The following is a 23,108-nucleotide window of genomic DNA, read 5'->3' on the forward strand; positions in this document are numbered from 1 at the left end:
TTGCGAAGTTATTAAGATGAAGCCATATATGTTCCCATCATATCCTTTCAAAATTCCTATTTCGAAGAGGTCTCATCTTATCCTTATGGAAAGAGATTTTAAATCTCTAACACATTCATGTCATAATGATGTGTGGCAATGTCATTTATCAAATATAAGTAATATCTAATACACGTCCTTCAAAATATCCCTTTTAGAAGAGGTTCAACCAATTCATTTTCATAATGAGGTTAAGTAATGACTTTTGCGTGGTTTAACCTTTACCAATTGAGGATATCGGTTTATCAATCCTTGCAATCTCTAGTCAAAATATCGCTTATTACTAGGATGTTACTTGGATTCATTTAGGCTTTTAAGTAAATCTCAAGGTTGAAACTATTGGTCAAAATTTATCATAAACTAATCAAAACTCTTGTTAAGACTTTACATTAGTCATTTTTCTTCCAAAACTTTCTTTTGGTCTCCTCGTGTAGTTATCTTGAGAAAATATTCCTTTGATTACTTCACTTTGGTCACTTTAGTCATGTAGAACAATTTGAGACCATAGATCTCATCTATTGGGTATACTACATAAATAGATATACCTACATTCAAACCATTCTCTCTTGCGTAGATCTCATTTACACAAGTACACAAACTTATCTTGGTGTGAGTTGTGTCCTCATTTTTCTCCCACTCTATCTTTAGAATAAATACACTATAGATTCAAAGATAGCATATGAGACACAAATAATGATTCTGAAGTATAAGGAGAACTATCTCATAGGTTGACTAATAGTTTTAGATTTCGTAAGTGTACTTGGTGATTGACATTTCTTTAAAAGAGTTCATAGACTCAAAATCACTTTGTAAATGATCATACACAAGCCTCAAGCATGTGGACATATAATGAATCCCGTCATTATATTTGTCTATTAGATCACTTTAAGTGAATAATCATATGTTTCTAAGAGCAAGCATTTAAATACAGATTTTAGAACAAAGGATAAAATGATAAAACGGGTGACTTGGGTTGCAAACCAAGCCACCATTATCCAAAATACAACCAATTATCCAAGATACTTTTCCATGTCAAACACGGAAACTTAAAGGTTCTAAAAATCCAAAACATGATTAAAATAAGACAATAAAAAAAAGCAAAGCTCCATGAAAGCTATTCCTAGCTTCTTGATGGTTTCTCATGCTTGCTTTTCTTTTCCCGTGTCTTTGCTTGGTGGAGGCCCTATTTACAATAAAAAGGGAGATACATTATCATAACTTTGTATCATAATACCATAGTTGAATTAGAAACATAAAAGAAGGGATAGTCATTTACCCTCGGAGTGATCTTTCCGACTTTAATATCACCAAGGTATTTGGAACAATTTCTTTTCCAATGTCCCATACCATTACAATAATGGCATTTATCAAGAGGACCCTTCTTGATTTTTGAAGTGCTAGCATCATTAACTTTAGCTTTGGTGAAAGTGGGAGCTTGCTTCTTACCCTTCCTCCCATTCTTTTTGAACTTCCCCTTACTCTTAGTGCTTATGTTAAGCACATCCGTTGGAGGGTTCACATTTAACCCCATGTCCCTCTCGGCTTGCACAAGTACCTTGTGCAATTCTTCAAGAGACACATCCTTGTCTTGCATGTTAAAATTCACCCGGAATTGAACATACGCTTTGACTTTGGACAAGGAGTGTAGAATCCTATCTACTATGAGTTCTTTGGGGATTTCAACCTTTTGAATCTTCAAGGTCTCGACAAGCTCCATAAGTTTGAGCACATGAGGGCTAACCTTTTGGCCCTCTTTGAAGTCGAGATCAAAGAATGCTGCGGCCGCCTCATATTGGACGATCCGCGGAGTTTGTGAAAACATTGTCACAAGCTTGGAGTAAATCTCATTAGCGGTGCCCATTTTAAAGGCTCTCCTTTGGAGGTCCGCCTCCATCGCAAATATCAAGACGTTTTTCATTGCGGCGGACTCCTTATAGTAACCCTCATATGCTTCCCTAGTGGCGGCGGTCGACCTAGTAGTAGGTTCGGGTGGAGAGGCCTCGGTAAGGTAACGAAGCTTGTCGTCACCTTGGGCGGCTAATTTGAGTTGGGCATCCCAATCGGAGAAATTTGACCCATTCTTTTCAAGTTTACATCGATCCATGAAGGATCGGAGCCATGATGAACTAGTGAGAGGCGTGGCGTTAGGGGTTGGTGTTGCCATTTGTTATGAGAAAAGAAGTGGTCTAAGAAACAAAATAGAAGGAGTAAAACAAATGTCGTTTTAATAATACTCGTAAAAACAATTTTAAACAAGTTTTATGCATTTTTCTAGTGACCTCTACCCAACTAGATAAATGATTCCAAGACCCAAATTCATATCAACTTAGGCACGGGGTAGCCGATGAAACCCTTATTAATATAACTTGGTGGATTAACCTTTTAATCGATTCTACTTTTAGAACTCTTGGTCGATAAATTTACTCTAATATTTATCTATAGCCCAAAACACATCCGACAAGGGCACGGGATAGCCGATGAAACCCTTATCAAAAACTTTTGTTGAGTTCAATCCAAATTTCGAATAAATGTGTCCATTATCCAAACCCATATTAACTTGGGCACGGGGTAGCCGATGAAACCCTCGTCAACATGAATTCGGTGGATAGACATTTATCACCCACTTCCCCTACGTAACAAGGTTTGTACCCCGGGGTGGCCGAGTGCACTCCCTCGCGAAATAGGTTTTCATGGTTTCTACTATTTGGTAAGGCTATGTCTCAATTGATTTGTTTTAGCGAGAGGTCATGTCAATTTATTATCTATCACGTTTTAAGTGAACTAAAGCGGTGAACTACGATAATTGTAATTGACACGGTCGATAAACTCGATGAAAGAAGATGCATGTTTTAGTTATGGCGATTTAGCGATGCATGTGACATATAAATAAAATGCAAAACATAAAATAAATCCTAGTATGGCCTTCCTAAAATAGAAAATCTAATTAACTATTACAAATTCGGAAACCAACTCCATTGGTCCCTTGAACTTCGGTTGTGGCACGCATCTTGAGGTAACACCGTCTTTATGTATCGCCATCTTGAAGAAATCCGTCTTTGGGAACTCCGAAATAAATAAAATTACATAATAAATTACATAATTTCCTATTATACATTTGTAACTAAAATAAAATAAATCTATTAAATTACAAAACGGTGATACGAGATCACAATAAATTACAACCGAATCAATATTCCCATACATTTCGGGCAATACCAATTAAAAAACTAAGGCCATACTAAGTAAAAATTACATAATTCAAAAATTACATAAAATAAAATTATGACAATCATAAAGAAAATGCAGCATTATAATATGTATGAACATGCCCAATTTTATGCTAAATCGCCTTTAAATAGCCAATATCGTATATTACTCGGTTTTTACGGATTTGCGTGATTTCAACATTTTATAATCACAAAAATACATAAATTCATATTTATGCATAAGTTAATTACCCTAACCTCTTAGGACTCAAAATATAGTCTTCACTAATTACTTGACCATAATTAACTCATATTTCTAAAATTTGTTCATTAATGGACTTAAAATTATAAAAATAAGCTATAAACTTCAAATAAATCACAAAATTTCAAATAAATTTGAAATTTCAAATTTAAACTCATGAACATTCTGGAAAAATACCATGACACTCATAATGTTCAAAAACATAGGTTAAAAATTTCGAATTTTATCCGGAAAAACAATGTTGCGGTTTATCGGTTTTTAAAAAAATAATAATAAAAACATGAGAAAAAATATATTCATCAACTTTTCAATTTTAGATCTGAAAAAGATAATAAAATGCAACATGTTATGTTTTTCCTTAGTCAAAGAGTATGTTTTATTAATATTTCAGTAATTAAGTCACTATTTATGCTATTTTTCTTCAAAAATCCATAAATCATGCAAAAAGATTTCAATATAGCCTATTATTTTACACACATCTTGTAAAATTGCATGTGACAACATACTAAATTTCTATGACCAGATTCGAAATTTATCTCATATTAACCTATTTTTCACTTAAATCCGATTTTAATAATGAAAAATCCATTTTTCGAGCATAAAAAGTCCACAAATTATGAAAATTTACAGGTCATCTCAAAATAATATATGTGACAACATATCCAAAAATCACTGGAAAATTCGAAGTTTAACTAATTTTAGTCCGAAAATAACATTTTATTCATAAAATCATATTTTTAATGTCATTATTATGTAATATGAACAATTAAAATCCATAAATTAACCAAAATATCCTAAAAACATTTTAGGACCAGAAATTTTAACATGCATAATGATTTTCGTGATATATCATAATAACACAAATTAAACATGTTTTATATGTTAATCGTATAACTCGGAAAAACTTTTAACCGATTTGCATGCAAACAACCAAGGCTCTTGATACCGATTGAAGGAAAGTAGATCTATATACTTAACATATTCATATATGTTATATTTTAATTTGTCATAAAATTAATGGTGATCTTATGCATGCAAACTTATAAACAATATAAAGAAGAAATCTTTATCTTACATTGGAATATTGGTTTATATGGGCACAAGAGAGATCTCCTTTCTCTCTTGTTCTTATGCTATCCTTAATGGAAGAACAAAGATCCAAGTGTAGGATCTCTCCCAAAGCTTAATACCCAAGAGACACTCTTAATAAAAGTAATATTATGAATACTAGACAATATTAATTTTGTAAGAAAAATTGACCCAAAATAATTTTGGTTTTTCTCCCAAAACCGGTTGAGAGAGGAAGAAAAAGGAAGGAGAAATCTTTTTATCTCTCTAAAATATTTGATGAATGAATAATTGAATAATACTACAAGAAAAATGTTATGTATTGTTTATCAAAATATAAGGCAAAAAACCCCTTTGTTTTTCCTTGTGACAAACCGGGGAAGAGGAGGGGAGGGGAGCCAATGCATGCTTTTGTTTGTCTTCACAATGTAAACTAGGTTGCATGGCTAGTCTATTAGGGAAATGATTGTGTTTTCCATTAGCATAATCAATCACAATATTAGCCTAATCCTCCTCTTTATTTTCGGCACATATGGATAACATGGAATCCATTTTATTTTTGTCAATTTGTCAATATGTCACATGTCACATGTCACATAAAATTGTTGTGTATTTTTAACATATTAAAAATCAACGTATTAGTAAAAATACGTCATATACAAAAATCGACCTAGTAATTCATAATTATTTGTACCAAAATATTTTACCAATTATAAATCACAACAATTTGTATTTATAATAATTCATTCAATTTAAATTGTTTCTTTAAACAATAATTTCATCTGAGTAATGAAACAATTCGATTACTCAGACCGTATCTCATTTAATCAAATTTCAATTAGATACGTAAATATTACTTCCAAAATCGTCCGTCAATTTTAAATAAATTAATTGACTCATAACGTTATACGATCAATTAATTTGATCAATTAAGAGTGTTGCCCTATAGGTATGACCTAGGGGATCAACTGATCACCACCGTCGCACGACAGTAATGTCAAACTCTAGTCAGCCAATCATTACCGATATGTGTGGACCTGTTGACAGTAAAATATTACTTCCCAATTGTATCCTTTATAATGAGATTTAAACATGTGATCATCATGATCAACAGTCGTGATCGCATTATTGTCGGAGGACACATATTCCAACAGTTTCGGGGTAGGAATCCTTCTAATATCACCGGAGGGAGAACATGTTTCGATCTCGATCAAGCTAGACTTCGCCGTCACCAACAACGCCGCTGAATATGAAGCATGCCTCATCGGCCTACAAGCAGCCATCACACTTGGCATCAAGAGATTAAGGGTCCACGGCGATTCCTCGCTCATCATCAACCAGGTGTCCGGATCATAGAAAATCCGATCTGACAGCTTAGCTCCCTAACGAGAAAAGATCAATCAAGAGGCCGAGTTCTTCGACCAAGTCGACTACTTCCACTTGCCGCGAGAGGAAAATCAATTTGCTGATGCCCTGGCAAAACTTTCCGCGCACGTCAACATACCTGACGACATGACATCAATGCCCCTATGTGTCGAGAGAAGGAGCGAGCCAGCTCACGTTTGTGCCATTATCGACGACGAGGAAAGCCATGAAGAACCTTGGTACCAAGCCATCCTCAATTACAAAACCAAAAACGAATTCTCTCCCAACTCTGATCAAAGGGGACAAAGAGCCATCCGTTTACTTGCATCACAATTCGTGATAAACCAAAATCAGCTCTACAAAAGAACACCCCAATGAATTCTCCTCCTTTGCATCGACCATCACAAAGCCAAGAAAGTCATGGGAGAGGTTCACGACGGAGAATGTGGCCCTCACATGAGTGTAATGATGCTTACACGGAAAATCGTGCGGCTAGGTTACTACTGGACCACCATGGAAGCCGATTGCCGTAACTACGTCAAACATTGCCATAATTGCCAAATCTTCGACAACATACAACACATACCACCATCCCTTTTATACACAATGACATCACCCTGGCCTTTCTCCACCTGGGGCATCGACATCATCAGGAAAGTCAACCCGATAGGCACCAAGGGTCATTGCTTCATCCTCGTCGCCATCGACTACCTCACCAAATGGGTGGAAGCACAGTCATATGCAGTCTTGACCGCCAAACAAGTGGCCAAGTTCATTCAAAACAACATCATCTGCCGATATGGGGTACCCCATGAAATCATCAGCAATCAAGGCTCTTACTTCTGGGCGGAAACTCAAGCTTTGCTGGACAAATACAAGATCAAATGACATCGATCATCCCCCTACCGTCCCCAAACTAACGGAGCGGTGGAGGCAGCGAACAAAACTCTTGTCACCATTATCAAGAAAATGCAAGACAACTACCGCGATTGGCCGAGAAAACTCCCATTTGCACTCTGGGGATATCGAACCTCCATTCGAACACCGACAGGCGCCACACCCTTCTACCTAGCATACGGTATGGAGGCGGTTTAACCGGTAGAGTTAGAGGTCCCTTCTCTACGCATCCTACTGGAGAGTCAAGTCCCTGAGGCGGAATGGACCCGTCGAAGGTACGAACAACTCACTCTTCTAGACGAACGACGACTCAACGCCTTGCACAACGTCCAGCTATACCAACGACGTATACAACGGGCATTCAACAAGAAGGCTAAACCCAGAAACATCAAGGAAGGCGACTTGGTCCTCAAGTCAGTTCGAGCACCATTACCCGTCGATCCGAGGGGAAAATTCAAACCCAACTGGGCCAGACCATACCTAGTCAAGAAAATACTTTCGGGGGGCGCAATGAGACTGAGTGACCTAGATGGGGAGGACTTTACAAACCCGACCAACCTAGACCAACTCAAGAAATACTACCCTTGAACCATAGCAACCAACGACCTAGCCTAGTTTTACAACTAGCAGAGACCTCAAACCTTTTCAATTCAAGTTCCTCAACGTGTTCTGATTTGAAATGGCATGTTTTATCGAGTCTAAGGTGCGGCACCTTGCCCGTTTCAAATGTCCTTTGATCTGTCAAAGGCAACATCCATTTGCACTAAAACAAGACAAAAACCTCTGAACTACGAGCATGGTTTGATTTCACCTCTTCAGGTGGATACGTAGGCAGTCCCTCTTACGCCTGAGTGATACAACCACAAAACCCAAATCACATTTACAAGACATTTCGAACTACGATCATGGTTTGATTTCACCTCTCCCGGTGAATACGTAGACAGTCCTTTCTTACACAAGAAGGATACAACCATTCCCACAATAAAAAACAACCATCCCCATACAAAATCTCTTCCAGCATTAGTCTGGTACAAGGCCTGTTCCCTTCCAGCATTAGTCTAGGACGATCCCGACACCGGTCAGCCCGGATATAGGACGGATCAGATGACTATTGGATTATCCAAAACCATATTTGCAAAATGCCTTACTAAGACAAAGGGATCATGTTATGCACCCTAAATTTAATACGGTAAATGGATGTTTAATCTCCGTCTTGCATGCAAATCAACCATTAATCCAACTAGACATCTTATACTTGATACTTGGATTAAATCAACCGACTTAGAAAGCTCTCAGATGTTAGGTTTAGATCATTGGATGCGCATTCATGCATTTAAACCATTTTATCAACTTAAGCATTCAACCAACCAAGATCGATCAGTAGAGGCCGCTAACGCGGGCGGGATTGGGTGTCTGATTAAAGGGCTTTCCAATACGTACCTTCACCTCTTACTCAGAAACTTTGGATAGTGGACGACCTTATCCAGGGCGTACGAGAGTCATTCTAGAGATAGGATGCTAAAGAGGGACGATTTCCTTATCTTTAGTACCTATGTCAAACGCTGCTTTGTGCTTCGATTTGACCAAGGTATAAAGTGGAATTCGAACGGGTTCCAGGCATCCTACAAATGCTTGGTGGCAACTCCGAACATCTCTACTCATTTCGAGACCCTAACCGAGACGAAACCGACCGATCTAAAACGATCCGGTCGAAAGCATTTTTACGCCGCCGAGCGTGGCTTTCAAAAGACCGCTACAGGTCCACAGATCGAAGTGGGCTCGCAGGTGGCCCGTGACCGCGGACCGGTAGGTGGCCCAAATCCACAGACCGAGACGTGGCCCATGTCCACACCTAGTCAAGAGTACCTTGTGGTGTGATAACTCCTCGGCTACCATTTATTCTAAGGTGACCCTTGAAACCATGCATCCTTCATCCATGTTCTACCACATTTTGTCATCAAAGGGAATAGGCACAAAAATTGTTCAAAATTTGTGTTCAAGAATTGAAATGAAAATTCAAAAAATTTGCAATTGCATCAAAAGAAAAGAGGAGTAACAAAAATGAAAACTCCTATTCTTCAAATATAAGGCACCCTCGTTACTAATTAGGGTGACTTTGAAAATGTTCAAAAAAGGAAATGCAAGAAAAGTTGAAAATTGTCAAGTATTGAAATGCCAAACATCAAAAGAAATGGCAAAAAGAAAGTGTTCTCAAAAGTGTTAATGCCACAAGAAATTGGGGGAAAAAAAACAACAACAAAAAGCAAACTCCCAAAATGAAACTCAAATACTATTGATCCCTTTATCCATCGTATCCACTTTTGTGCATGGTAGAGAGGGGACGACCCTTCTTCTTGTTTATGCAAGAAGGGGAATTCCGCGATCCTCCAGTGTTTCTAACACCATAGGGAGTCTAATCTTGACGAAAGCATTTAACGATTGAGGACAAAGGTATCCTAGCTTGACACAACTTGGAGGTGATTTATTGGTATCCTTCTAGGCTTAGTAGTTTGAAGAAACCGTATCTATGATGGAATATGTACCCTTGAATTGCTTCCCCTTTAGATAATTTACGTCACTTAGTTGAGGAAAGTGGCTATTCATTTTTGTAGATGAATCCATTACTTGATCTTGTGTGCTTTAATGCTTGGATGTGTCGCCATTTTGGCAAGACCCACCTTGCCTTGCAAGAAAGCATCCTACCTCATGGTTGCCTTGTTGTGAGTTGAAGGGGAGGAGTGAGACCCGCTAATTGTCCCATATCGACTATATTAGTAGTTTAGTTTAAATAAGGATCCTAGTTTTGTCACCTCTTTACTCGGGACGAGCAAAGGTTCGGTTTGGGGATATTTGATGTGACCAATATTTGAGCATATTTAGTCCCCGAATTAGCCTCGTTTCTATGCTTTTTAGTGCATAATTGGGTCATTTACTATCTTTAGTCTTTCGTTTTGCATATTCTTTGAGGTTTTGTTTCCTTGGTAGAAAAGGAGTGCAAACCTTGCATTTTCATGGCAAAATGGAGCTAAATTGATCAAATCTAATGACCAAGCATCAAAGTGAAGACATGACTAGAAGGCCTATGTAAATAATGAAGTAAATGGGCAATGATGGGAAGATCCTTGCATCCCCAACAAGATCCTTGAGGATTGTTGGAAGAAGAAAAGAAGAAAAGCATACTGAGATACTATCCGGGCGTCGCAGCCACGGGACGAGCGTCCCCGTAGCAAGTTCGCTCGTCCTAGCCCTCTACAATCCGAGCGTCGCACCCCTCAGGCTACTCGGATTCCTTCCAAGTGCAGCACGTCTCCTCCTCCAGTCCGCTCGGGATGAGCATATTTTACGGAGACTAGCAAAGCGGAGATGAGCATCTCCTTCGAGAGGAGCATTTCCTCAACTTTTCTTAAGGGTCTTAATCGTCATTTAAGCCCTTAGTAACCCTAATTTATGTTCTTAATCCTTAGTATAAATACCCTATTGTACTAATTAGATGGGTAGGTTCTTCTTAGGCAATCTTAATCTCATCTTAATCTTGTAATCAACTTTTAATTAAGCATTAATACAAATCTCATTTCCTTAATTTCTCTATTGTTCATCATTTATTTTGGGTAATTGAAGATTATTTGGGGTTTATTTGGAGGATTGACAACCTTCCATCATTCATCAAGTACTTCTATTATTCTTTGCTATTTAATTTGGAATCATCATTAGGTATAATTCTCTTAATCCCTTTTTAAATATTGTTAAACATCTTCTTTCATTCATCATGTTTTGTTTTGCTATTATGATTGACAACCTTGTTAGCATGTTAAACTTGATAATGAGTGAGTAGTCACCTTAACTAGGGTTAATGGGGAATTAGGGGAAACAAACATGGGGATTGATTCATGCTTAATCTAATTTGCTTTCATAATTAATTTGCTTGCTTGTTGTGATTTCAACTTATGCACATGTTATGTTTGATGAAATGCGAGCCTATAAATCCTTGCATTTTTTACCCATCACTTATATTTTCAATGAGACTTGTAAGACATAAACCAACTCGAGTCTTATTAGACCATGCATATAGTTGGATAGGGAGGATTAAGTCGACTTGTAGGTGTTGTACAATCTAATCGATTCGGCTCTGGGACCCAAACCTTCCTAGGGATTATAAGATATACACTAACTCGATCCCATCACAACAATAATTGCTTGCATCTAGGTCAAAACATGTTTGTATGATCAAATCCCATGAATCCCCTATGAACCCATAACACCCTAGTGCTTTTAATCAATTGTTTACATCTCATTTTAATCATCTTGCTTGTTTATTTATATTGTTATTTAGTTTAGTGATCTTCTACCTCAACCCAAATTGTGACGCCCTTAGACACGACCATTAGCAATCGAAAATCCTACATCAATACCCGTCCCTTGGGATCCGACCTTTACTTACCTCTTTACTAATAGTAGAGTAGTTTGTGAAGTTATAAATATTGTTTTGGTCTAGGTACTCCTAACGACAAGTAACCGAAAACGATAGCCCGACCAGTACTCGAGAGTGAGAATACGACCGTACACTAGACCAAGTATGACCTAGATTAGACCTAGTGGTACTGCAGTGGACGGAGTAAGTGTTTAACTTGATCGAGTGGTTGACACTCAATCGAGTGGATGAGCACTCGACCGAGTGCGTGGTAGTCGACTGAGTGCCACTGTGCAGTACCCAATGAACACCAAATTCGGGATTACACCTTATCCTATCTAATCTTTTCCTCCTTCTTCCTTTGTACTCGAAACTTTCTCCCCTCCTTCTAAAACTCCATAAACACCATTTTCCATGGATTCAAGCTTGCTCTAGGAGATTATTCACCTTACTTCTCATCCTTTCCACCATTTTAAGTCAATATCTATCCTTTCTTATTTTTTACTTACTCCGTCCCGGTCAATAGTTATCTATTTCCATGTTAGGGTGTATCATTGAATAGTTATCTATTTCTATTTTTGGCATCGTTTTGTGACTTATGTGCATGAGCATGTCGAGTTAAGTTATTTGTGTGCTCCAAATTAATCCATATTTGTTTCCTTAATCTTTGTGCCGAAAGTAATAGATAACTATTGATCGAGACGGAGGGAGTAGTAAATCCTAACTTTTGGGGGTTTTTAATTTGGGTAATTAATTAGTAGATAGTGTGTATATTATGGGTAATTAGTGAGTATAATAAGAGGGTTTGTATTATATAATAGCATAGGATGTATTAGTGATCGTACTATATGCTTTTTATAGGATTATGACGGTCTTGCGAGACGGAATGTTGTGGGATCCGAATTGCTTTTGAAGAATGCTAAAACGTAGGTTAATCCAACACAGTTTCAATAATGTGTGTGTATATTTATATGTCTTTTACATCAGTTGCATAATATGAGTGCGATTTGTATCGCACGATAATGTTGAGGATCTTGGTGAGTCTTTTATGTTGTTAGGGGATTGTATTATATCATATGGTTAATTGGTATTCATGATGTATGAGAAGAAGGTAGATTGGTAAGAGTTATGCATAATCATTATGAGACGAGCATATTGGCATACTCTGATGCATCTAACCTTATTTGTGATGGTTGATAATCGTTGGTGGTGATTCTTGTTGTTGAGGAGACATAAGATGGTGGGGAGACCATCTTACGCTTGAGTCGCCTCTTGGAGCTTCCCACTCCAAGAGGGATTTTCACATTACTGGTGAGTTTGGAGGGACTCGTGTGGGTGAGACACGACGTCTGGCAGGGGATCCGGTTGGCTTCCGGACTCGGTACATCTAGGCGTGTCTCGGTACCTTTATGGTTAGGTGTGGTGTCATGGGCGTGTCCCTGACATCGGTGGTTATGGGTACGTCTGGGCGTGTCCGGGTATCGACATTGTGGTTGTATAATTGTATCTCATTCATCTCATTAGCATGTTGCATATCTATTCATCATGTTGTGTCTTGTATTAAATTATTAAAACTAACGTTTGTGTGTCTGCGTAATTATAACCTATTTTTGGGGTGGCCTTTGTCGATCCATAAGATATTTCCGATCATATGGGGAGCAGGTTGAGTACAGGTTGAGTTGGTGTCACGTGGGAGACGGGACGAGCTTTGGACTTGGAGCCGAGTGTCACCTCACTAGAATAGCATATCAGTCACGAGTGATGCGTGTCCTAAATATGTTGTTTTACACCCTATTTTACATGCATTTCAGAGCTCATATATGTAGTTTATGCTGCTATTATCTCTATTTTCGTCTACTTTCGTGTTTTTGTGTAATATTGCAGAAATGTGAAGAATTCAGCGGAAATCAAGCCGAATCCGTCCCCGAGTACCTAACATTGCATTTGACATGAAGTATTTTACTCGGAAAGCAAACTTGGTGCGCGTATCGAGGCTAGAAAGACGAATTTACGAAGCTTTTGGAGCCAAGTACCTGTTGAAGTGGTCGATAGACCGATGCCCTTGGTCGATAGACCAGCGTGCGACTTACAGAAGCTACTGTTCAGCGTATCTCAGTCGATCGACCGGTCCCATTGGTCGATCGACCAAACCGTTAATCTGATGGGAATTGAAAGACGAGAAAGCCCAATGTAATTAGGTTTTAGGAAATAAGAATCACGTTATATTCCTGTATAACGTAACCCTATTTGGAGAGAATATCAATCAAGTCTTTATCATCAGTTTTAGGGAAATAATTAGGGTTCATTATCAAGTTTAACAATTATTTTCATAATCATTCAATAAAAATTAGTTTTGCCTTCTTCCTCCTGTTTTCATTCGGTAATTTACGTACTTTAATTTCAGTTTATCTTTATTCGTTCATAGTTTAGAATTGCTAGTGTAGATTTCCCAAAGCCGAATTATCGTTTCATGTTAGTTATTTGTTCAGTTAATTCAATTATGAATTCGTTTGATTTATTTGTTAATTTTATTGTTGTTATTATTATCATCATGAGTAGCTAAATTCAACATGCTAAGATGTAGGGAATCTGTAGTGTAGGCGGCGTAGAAATTCGTAGACCTGAGTCGCGCCATGGTCGATCGACCGCCTACCCTGGTCGATCGACCGGCTCACGTGAGAATACCTTCGGCTTAATTGATTTAATTGCTATATTTGACGAATCGAGTGCACGCGACTAGTTGAATGCTTAGGAATTGACCGACCCGATAAGATCGAGAGATAGGGGAGGGAAATATACTACCTAATTAAGACGACTAAATTAACAAGATCGAGAGATAAGTTAATTTAGGCTTTTAAATCACTTTTCAGGACGAGAGTCAGTACTAGTGATATTAGGGACCCGTAGCGAGATCGAAAGATGCTATCTGTTAGGAATGGACCGAAAGGACTTCTTATTTTCCCTTCTCACGTGATTAGCTCAGACTTACCTAGGATACTGCCGCCGAAACTACAGTGAACCGGCCATCTTAGCATCCTTTTAATATTTGATTTCATCCAGTTTCTTTTATCACTCATTTATCTACTTTAGTTATAGAACAATTCAAAACAAACCCCCCTCAAAACTGTTACCTTAGACTAAAATCAGACAACTATTAATTGCATCGCCTCTCTGTGGTTCGCCCCTGACTGCCGCTATCTATAGTAGTAGTTTTTATTTGTTTTTACTTTAGATTCTATCTTAGTTTAAGGTACATCTATTCCTTAAACTTTTCTCATATTCTACTTGTAGTTTCCTCTTATGCGCAGGTCACAGGCTGGTGAATTGAGATTGTTAGATCTTGAGATTGAAAGGACTTTGCGCGAGTTGAGACGATCATCTAGAGTATTGCCGACAGAGGAAGAGGTGAGTACTCTGTCCAGTTACTACGAGAACTAGCTATTCGAGGAGGATCCACCTTAATCTCCTGTTTCTACTTCCTCAGCTGAGACCGTTACATCTCCAGATATGGCTGAAGAAGCAAGTATAGCCAGTCACTCCAAGCCAAAAGTTGAGAATCTCTATAAGGAATTCGCGTTGCCAGCCGGGACGGAAAGGAAATTCGAGCCAAAACCGTCTTATATTAACTTGGTTGAGAGAAACCAATTTGGGGGAGCTGCAAATGAAGATGCAGCTAAACATATGGAGACATTCATTGACTACTGCTGTTCGATACCCCCACTAGCAGGTGTGACCCAGGACCAGGTGAAAGAGACGATGTTCATATTCTCGCTTCGTGATGCTGCAAGGGAATGGTACCGAGATTTGGATCGAGCTTTTAACGGGATTACTGATTGGAATTTGCTGGCCCTAGCATTTTACAAGAAATATTTCTCTGCCTCGAAGACCAATGCGATTAGAGCTCAGATCAAGAGCTTTAAACAGGGTCCTGATGAAGATTTTCATGAGGCATGGGTCCGTTTCATGAGACTAGTGCGAACCATTCCGCACCATGGGTTTGAGAAATGGTTTCTGTGCTACCAATTCTACAATGGTCTTTATGATGATCAAAGAGCTATCCTAGATGCTGCAGCTAATGGGAGATTTCAAGAAAATAGCGGTGCGACAAAGGGGTGGAAAATCATTGATGACATTGCCACTCATAAAGCTGAGCATGGGAATTCTAGAGGGAATCAGAGAAGATCGGCTGAATCTCCTGCTGTAGCTGCAATAGAGGCCCTTACTGCGAGATTCGACACGATAGATTTTGGGGGATCCCAAAAACGAGGGATATATAAAGTTAATGCAGTTTCAGACGGTCCGTTTACATGCAAAAGATGTGGAGGAGAGGGACATGTTTTGGAATTTTGCACCAGTTCAAATGAAACATGTGCTGCCTTTCAACACTATAGGCAGACAGGTACTTATCCCGATCCCTCTAATGTCCACCCCAATTTAAGGTGGACTAACCATAATGTTCTTAATCCGGGTCCACAGCAGTAGCAGCAGCAGCAAAGCTATGTGCCCCCTCATAACCAACAGTAGTTTCAAAAGCCTCCCTATGTGCCTCAACAGCAGCAATTTCAAAGTTCTGACATTTCTGAGTTGAAAAACATGGATCAAAATTTGTCGGGTTTGCTGCAAAAGGAGTCTCAACCTAGAGAGACTTCTACAAAAATGTTGGAGAGTCAAATTGCCCAACTGGCAAGCAAAAGTGCAACTCGAGCTCCGGGGCAATTACCGTCGCAGCCGGATCAAAAAGAGACCCTAAATGCTATCACTTTGAGGAGTGGGTCTACCCTTGATGGGCCCGCTATGGTCGAAAATGTCACTGAAAAAGATGAGGTGGAACCAAGCAAGAAAAATAGCGGAGTGAACAGTAGCAAGAAAAAGACGATCAGCAGGTATATCAGTCGATCGACTGACATGTCCGGTCGATTGACCAGTCCGCGCAACAGTACAGCTTCTGGTCCTGAGGAAGCCAGTCGATCGACCGACATACATGGTCGATCGACTGACAGTGCTGCTGATCGTGAACCTTTTCGTCCTCCAATGCCAGATAACTTGAGGGACCACTTATTTTGGGGTACGACGACTCCGAAATTATTGAGGCAAGATCCAAATGCTGATGGGTCAGTCCCGGTTCCAAAGTATGACCCCTTGACGGTTAATGGTTCATTCCTGAGACGGTCTGAAGAAGGTTCGAGCTACAACAAGGACAAGGTAGTGGATTTTTAGCCTAAATCCACTGATGCCGGTATGAGAGATCTAGAGTAGAGGGCCAAGCTGCTTCTTACAGCCCCTTATCCAGAGAGATTGGTGCTAACAAAGGAAAAAGTATCGTTTAACAAATTTGAAAATGTTATTCGTAGTTTAAATGTTCAAGTTCCTTTCTTAGAATTGGTTAATCAAGTGCCTGCTTACACGAAATTTATGAAGCAGCTTTTGTCTAAAAAGAGGTCACTTGACACTGTGCAATCTGTCGCACTAACTGAGGAGTCTTGTTCTTATTTGACTCATACTGCACCTCATAAGCTAGAAGACCCAGGTAGTTTTTCAGTCCCATGTAATATTGGCACCTTTTCTATTGAGAAGGCGTTATGTGACCTAGGGGCTAGCATTAGTGTTATGCCTTTGAGTCTTGCCAAGAAATTGAAATTGACTAGGTTTGTAGTTACTAACATGACAGTACAGATGGCTGATCGTTCTGTGGTCCAGCCTATAGGAGTCTTATAGGATATTCCTGTGCAAATAGGAAAGTTCTTTTTCCCAGTTGACTTCATTGTACTAGATATACCCGAGGATGCTCACATTCCTATCATTTTGGGTAGACCATTTTCGCACACTTCTTTGGTGCGATTATAGATGTTGGTTCAGGGACATTGACCTTTAAAGTAGGGAAATAGTCCATTATTTTTGCCCAGACTGCTAAGAAGAAAGATCCTATGTGGCCAGTCACTTGTAATACGATTTCTGAGAAGAAATCTTATTTTGTGCTTTCTGACATGCCTACTTTGGCACCTATGCCTACTCCTGTTGTGACACCTCCGCCCCAGATTGGTAGCAAATTGGAGGAAGATTCTTCTATTTTGATTAATGCAGGAAATGGTTTGGGGAATCTAGAGCCGCATATTGCTCCAGCTGTGAAGGAGCCAATCGTTCAAAGAGACGGTCTAGGATGTCTTAGCTATGGCACTGATGAGGAGCCTGATGAGGAGCCAGTCAAGGTGACGGAGTCCGATTTGGATTTTGATGAGCCAGACGAGGTCATTGATTGGGAAGATGTTAGAGACGTTGATCTGTTGAGTTCTGCGGATATTGGAATTAGTAGGAGTGCAGCTAAGAAGATGAGCACTGTAGAGGCTACTTCTAGTAGCTAGAAGCCGAGAAAGTGGGCCATTCCGTGGCCATTCTTGATCAACTATTAGTTGATTAAGACTTTTCTAAAAGACATTTTATTGCTTTTGTTAGACCTTTTATTCCTTTGGTTTGCGCGAGACTTCGCTTTAATAAGTTTGCTTAGGATTGTTAAGGACTTTAGACTGTTACTTTGGGTTTTGCGCAATTTCGGGCGCATTATTATGTGTATTTGCAGGTTCATAGACCATATTAGCTCAATTTATTGAGCTAAATCGAAGAAATCAGAAACTTACAGCAGGTTTCTCAGTCGATCGACTGAGCTGCGACACTAGGAGCTTCTGACCACTGTCACCCTGGTTGATCGACTGGTCATTATGGTCGATCGGCCGTCTTCCCCTGCTGTGTTTGGTCGATTTGCGGAGTTGAGGAAGTCTTTTCTCCACTTTATTCTCCGATTCATTTCCGTTTTCTTCCGTTTTCTTATTTTGCACATAATTTTGTGTTTCGTAAATTGTTTTCTCGGAATTATGCGCGGTGCTTTTGTTTCTTTTCAGATACCTATGGTAGCACTGTTGGCTACTGAAACCTCCTAGCTCACGCTAGTTTGGGGAGGTTTCCTTTTGCTGTTCTTAAAGTCTTGTGAGTTTCCGAGTTCCTCTTCATGTCTTATTTAGTTAATTTATCGCAAATTCCCGTTTCCCTTTTATTTCGTTACATGATTTTGCACAATGGGGACATTGTGTGATTTGGTTTGGGGAAGGGTTTTGCGTTGCATTCACATGTTTTATTGCATTTCTGTTTCACGTTTATTGCACTTCAGTTTGCATTTGTTATTTCATTTCCTATATATATACAGAATTCAAAAAATTGGAAAAATTTGAAAAAAATTCAAAAAATTGCACGTTTATTTTAGCATGTAGGTCGAGTCGGAACGGTAGTATTTCAATGATGGCATTGCATTTGCATCTGTTTATGCCTAAGCCTTGCTAATTGACATGTTATTAGTAGAATCATATATGCATAGTCTACGAGTTTTCGTTAATTTCTTGTTGAACTTTAAACTTGACTTAGATTTATGGCAAACTACATCATTTTCTGAGTTTTAGAGCTTATAACTGGTGTCATTCATGACCAGTTTATCTAGGAATGTGAGTAGTACTCCTTATGAGACATGTTATATTAATATGCATAAATATGAACTTAATCTGCTTAATACTGTATGCATTCGAGTTTGTGGTTAGTTGACACATGTGGAAGAGGTCGCCCCTTATTCATTTTGCCCATAAGCTCCACACTGCCAAAAATAGCCTTTTTGTCCCGTTAACTACATCCTACATTTAGCCTGCCCTTGTCAAACTAGTAGTTTATGTTCTCGGGATTGTTATTTCATTTTTGGTGGCTAATGCTCATTTTGAGATGATGTTGGGAAGATGAAAAGGACAAGAAAAGAAAAAAAATAAAAAATAAAAGAAGAAAAAAAGAAAGGAAAAAATGATTCGAAAACAAAAAGAGACTCAGTCGGTCGACCGTCCCACTTGGTCGATCGACTGCTTGCTGCAGTAGCGAAAGAAAAAAAAAATCAAAATCGCATAATTCAAGGTCTTGTTAAATGGCGATTTTTTCTCCCACATTGTATTTGTATCATATGGGGAGTTGACTATTTATGGAAATTGTGAGTTTTGTGCTTCTAATTAGCACCGTTTTGTATTGATTTATCTTGAGCAAGAAGTTGGATGTTGTCATTAATTTGGTTCCCTTAGTTACTAGCTTTGCTTTTAACTCTGTTTTTATCCAAATTTATCTTAGCCCCTTCCTGCCCATACCTCACATATTCATATTTACCTCGGCATGTGTCATGGTCATTTGTTGGGTTGGAATGCATATGTACGGTTGTAGAGATCATTTTCATATTAGATTGCAGGCATGTTCTTATAGGTCGTAGTTAGGGGAGAGTCTTCACAAAATTACTTCTTTCTATCTTTACATATATTCACCTGTGCTTATGTGTGATATGAGCGACCCGTGAGAGTCCATAATGATAAGTCTCTATAGTTAGTTGGTTCGGTTCAGATTTTTAACGACTACATAACTCGTTTGCATGATTCATATTGCTAATTGATTGTTGATTTGTAGCATTAAACTGGTTTAGGCTTTACAGTTTGCATTTCGCTCTGAGATTGAACTCGTTCCATTAGGTTTTAGGATCGAATCTAGTTCTTGCTTGGGGACAAGCAAGGGTTTGGTTTGGGGAAGTTTGATGCGTGTCCTAAATATGTTGTTGTACACCCTATTTTACACGCATTTCAGAGCTCATATATGTAGTTTATGCTGCTATTTTCCTTATTTTCGTCTACTTTCGTGTTTTTGTGTAATATTGCAGAAATGTGAAGAATTCAGCGGAAATCAAGCCGAATCCGTCCCCGAGTACCTAACATTGCATTTGACATGAAGTATTTTACTCGGAAAGCAAATTTGGTGCGCGTATCGAGGCCCGAAAGAGAATTTACGAAGCTTTTGGAGCCAAGTACCTGTTGAAGTGGTCGATAGAGCGATGCCCTTGGTCGATAGACCAGCGTGCGGCTTATAGAAGCTACAGTTCAGCGTATCTCAGTCGATCGACCGGTCCCATTGGGCGATCGAACAAACCGTTAATCTGATGGGAATTGAAAGACGAGAAAGCCCAATGTAATTAGGTTTTAGGAAATAAGAATCACGTTATATTCCTATATAACGTAACCCTATTTGGAGAGAATATCAATCAAGTCTTTATCATCAGTTTTAGGGAAATAATTAGGGTTCATTATCAAGTTTAACAATTATTTTCATAATCATTCAATACAAATTAGTTTTGCCTTCTTCCTCCTGTTTTCATTCGGTAATTTACGTTCTTTAATTTCAGTTTATCTTTATTCGTTCATAGTTTAGAATTGCTAGTGTAGATTTCCCAAAGCCGAATTATCGTGTCATGTTAGTTATTTGTTCAGTTAATTCAATTATGAATTCGTTTGATTTATTTGTTAATTTTATTGCTATTATTATTATCATCATGAGTAGCTAAATTCAACGTGCTAAGATGTAGGGAATCTGTAGTGTAGGCGGTATAGAAATTCGTAGACCTGAGTCGCGCCATGGTCCATCGACCGCCTACCCTGGTCGATCGACCGACTCACGTGAGAATACCTTCGGCTTACTTGATTTAATTGCTATAATTAATGAATCGAGTGCACGCGACTAGTTAAATTCTTAGGAATTGACCGACCCGATAAGATCGAGAGATAGGGGAGGGAAATAGACTACCTAATTAAGACGACTAAATTAATAACATCGAGAGATAAGTTAATTTAGGCTTTTAAATCACTTTTCAGGACGAGAGTCTGTACTAGTGATATTAGGGACCCGTAGCGAGATCGAAAGATGCTACCTGTTAGGAATGGACCGAAAGGACTTCTTATTTTCCCATCTCACGTGATTATCTCAGACTTACCTAGGATACTGCCGCCGAAACTACAGTGAACCGACCATCTTAGCATCCTTTTAATATTTGATTTCATCCAGTTTCTTTTATCGCTCATTTATTTACTTTAGTTATAGAACAATTCAAAACAAACCCCCCTCAAAACTGCTACCTTAGACTAAAATCAGACAACTATTAATTGCATCGCCTCTCTGTGGTTCGACCCTGACTGCCGCTATCTATAGTAGTAGTTTGGAAATTATAAATTTATCTTTGGTACTCTATGACGGTATCAACGAGTTATATCATTCATTTGTATTATTAATTTATGGTTATGTAATCCACTAAATACTTTATTTATATTAATTGTTTCTTAATTGCAACTCCGATTTCACCGCCTTGGGAAACCGAGATGGTAACATCTCCCAATTACCTTGGCCGGGTAAGAATGGGGTGTTACAATGTGGTATTAGAGCTTTGATTTTTGAATCTAAACCAACGAATCAAAATGAACCTAGGTGTGTCTAATAAAATGAACCTGACATAAGTACAATAGGAGATCGGTTTTGGATGAGTAGGGGCCCTTATATCAAAACTAGTGCCTATTGTCTTGGTTGGTTACTACGTGGGTGGTTATGAGTATGGGTGAACGCTATGTGAAAGTCTCATGGTTGCATGAATGTATGATTAGCGTTGAGTCCTTGCATGATGTAGTTGTGCTCAATGATGTGTGAATGTGCATGAGGTTGAATGCCTAGATTAGTGTGAGTAACATGGTTGAGGATGAATAGCATGTGTTGGTATATGGATGATAGTTTTCCTCTCAAAAAAAAAATTGTTGCGTTGTGTGTTAATATAAATGCATGCTAGTGTATACGTAACCTATGAGTAGTGAAGCATGTTGGTAGCGTAATTACTAGTGCTTTGTTAGCGTACCAAAGATGATACGTAGGGCGATGTATGGACTAACTCGGGTGAATCACCGATAACTGGTGGACCCCCAAACCTTCTCTTTGTGTTGCAGGGACTTCATCGATTTATTTCGACCAAATATTTTAAGCCATAAGCAGCACTCTACCGAGTGCGAGTCCACAATCGGCCGAGTACAGTGCACTCGACCGAGTGGACCCGGGCACTTGACCGAGTAGACCCATTTCCAGAAACATAAAACATTCTGAAATTAGGCCACTCCACCGAGTGAACTCGGCCACTCAACAAAGTGGACTCACCACTTGACCAAGTGAGTGCTGGGCTGGGATTTACACCGGTTTAACCCCACTTTTCTCATTTCTTATCTTCTTCATATCTTCTTTTCACCTCACTAATCAAAATTCCTCCAAAATTAATTCCAAAACTCCATTTTTGTAATTTGTTACTTGGGTTAAGCTTTCTACTTCATTTTCCGTCTCAAATCCCTTCTAAATTAGCAATGTCACTAGACCATATTTCCTCTTGTTTTCTCCATCTTAATTTGTTTAGATCTATATTAATTTGTTCAAGATTTATTAGTTATTTACATGTTTTGTTTAAATCATAGTAGTAAATAGCTTTCTACACTGTTGTTGCTAAATGTCAAATTTTTATGTCAATTTTGCCACCTAAAATGAAGAACACGAAAATGGTATTGGGTTTATAAATTTGATTTTGGTGCTTGTTGTTGGGTTTAATTGGACAACAAAGGCTTAACCTTTGTTGTCATTGATAGATCTTATCAAATATGTGAAAACTTCATCTTAAAATTTCGTCTCAAAATTTCGAATTTTAGGTGAGTCATGCCCAAATTTCGATTTTTCATGGGTGAAACTTGATATAATTGCCTTATAAGACTACTAACTTAATTAGTAATGTAGTATGTGGTCCCAAAATGAAACAATCGTCATAAAACTTGGGTAAAATTTTCAAACCTCTCATAAAACACCCATGAACAAATGTATTTTTTGTCTTAAGGATGGTTTAAGTATGTTGTTAGATTGTGAATTTGATTGTGTTGCTACTATGAAATGAATTAAGGAAATTTTGCCTTAATGTGTGACTAAATTCTTTAAAATCCGACACTAACCATGTCAAAAT

Source organism: Silene latifolia, unplaced genomic scaffold (assembly GCF_048544455.1).
Source record: "Silene latifolia isolate original U9 population unplaced genomic scaffold, ASM4854445v1 scaffold_57, whole genome shotgun sequence".
In the NCBI taxonomy this organism is placed as follows: Eukaryota; Viridiplantae; Streptophyta; class Magnoliopsida; order Caryophyllales; family Caryophyllaceae; genus Silene; species Silene latifolia.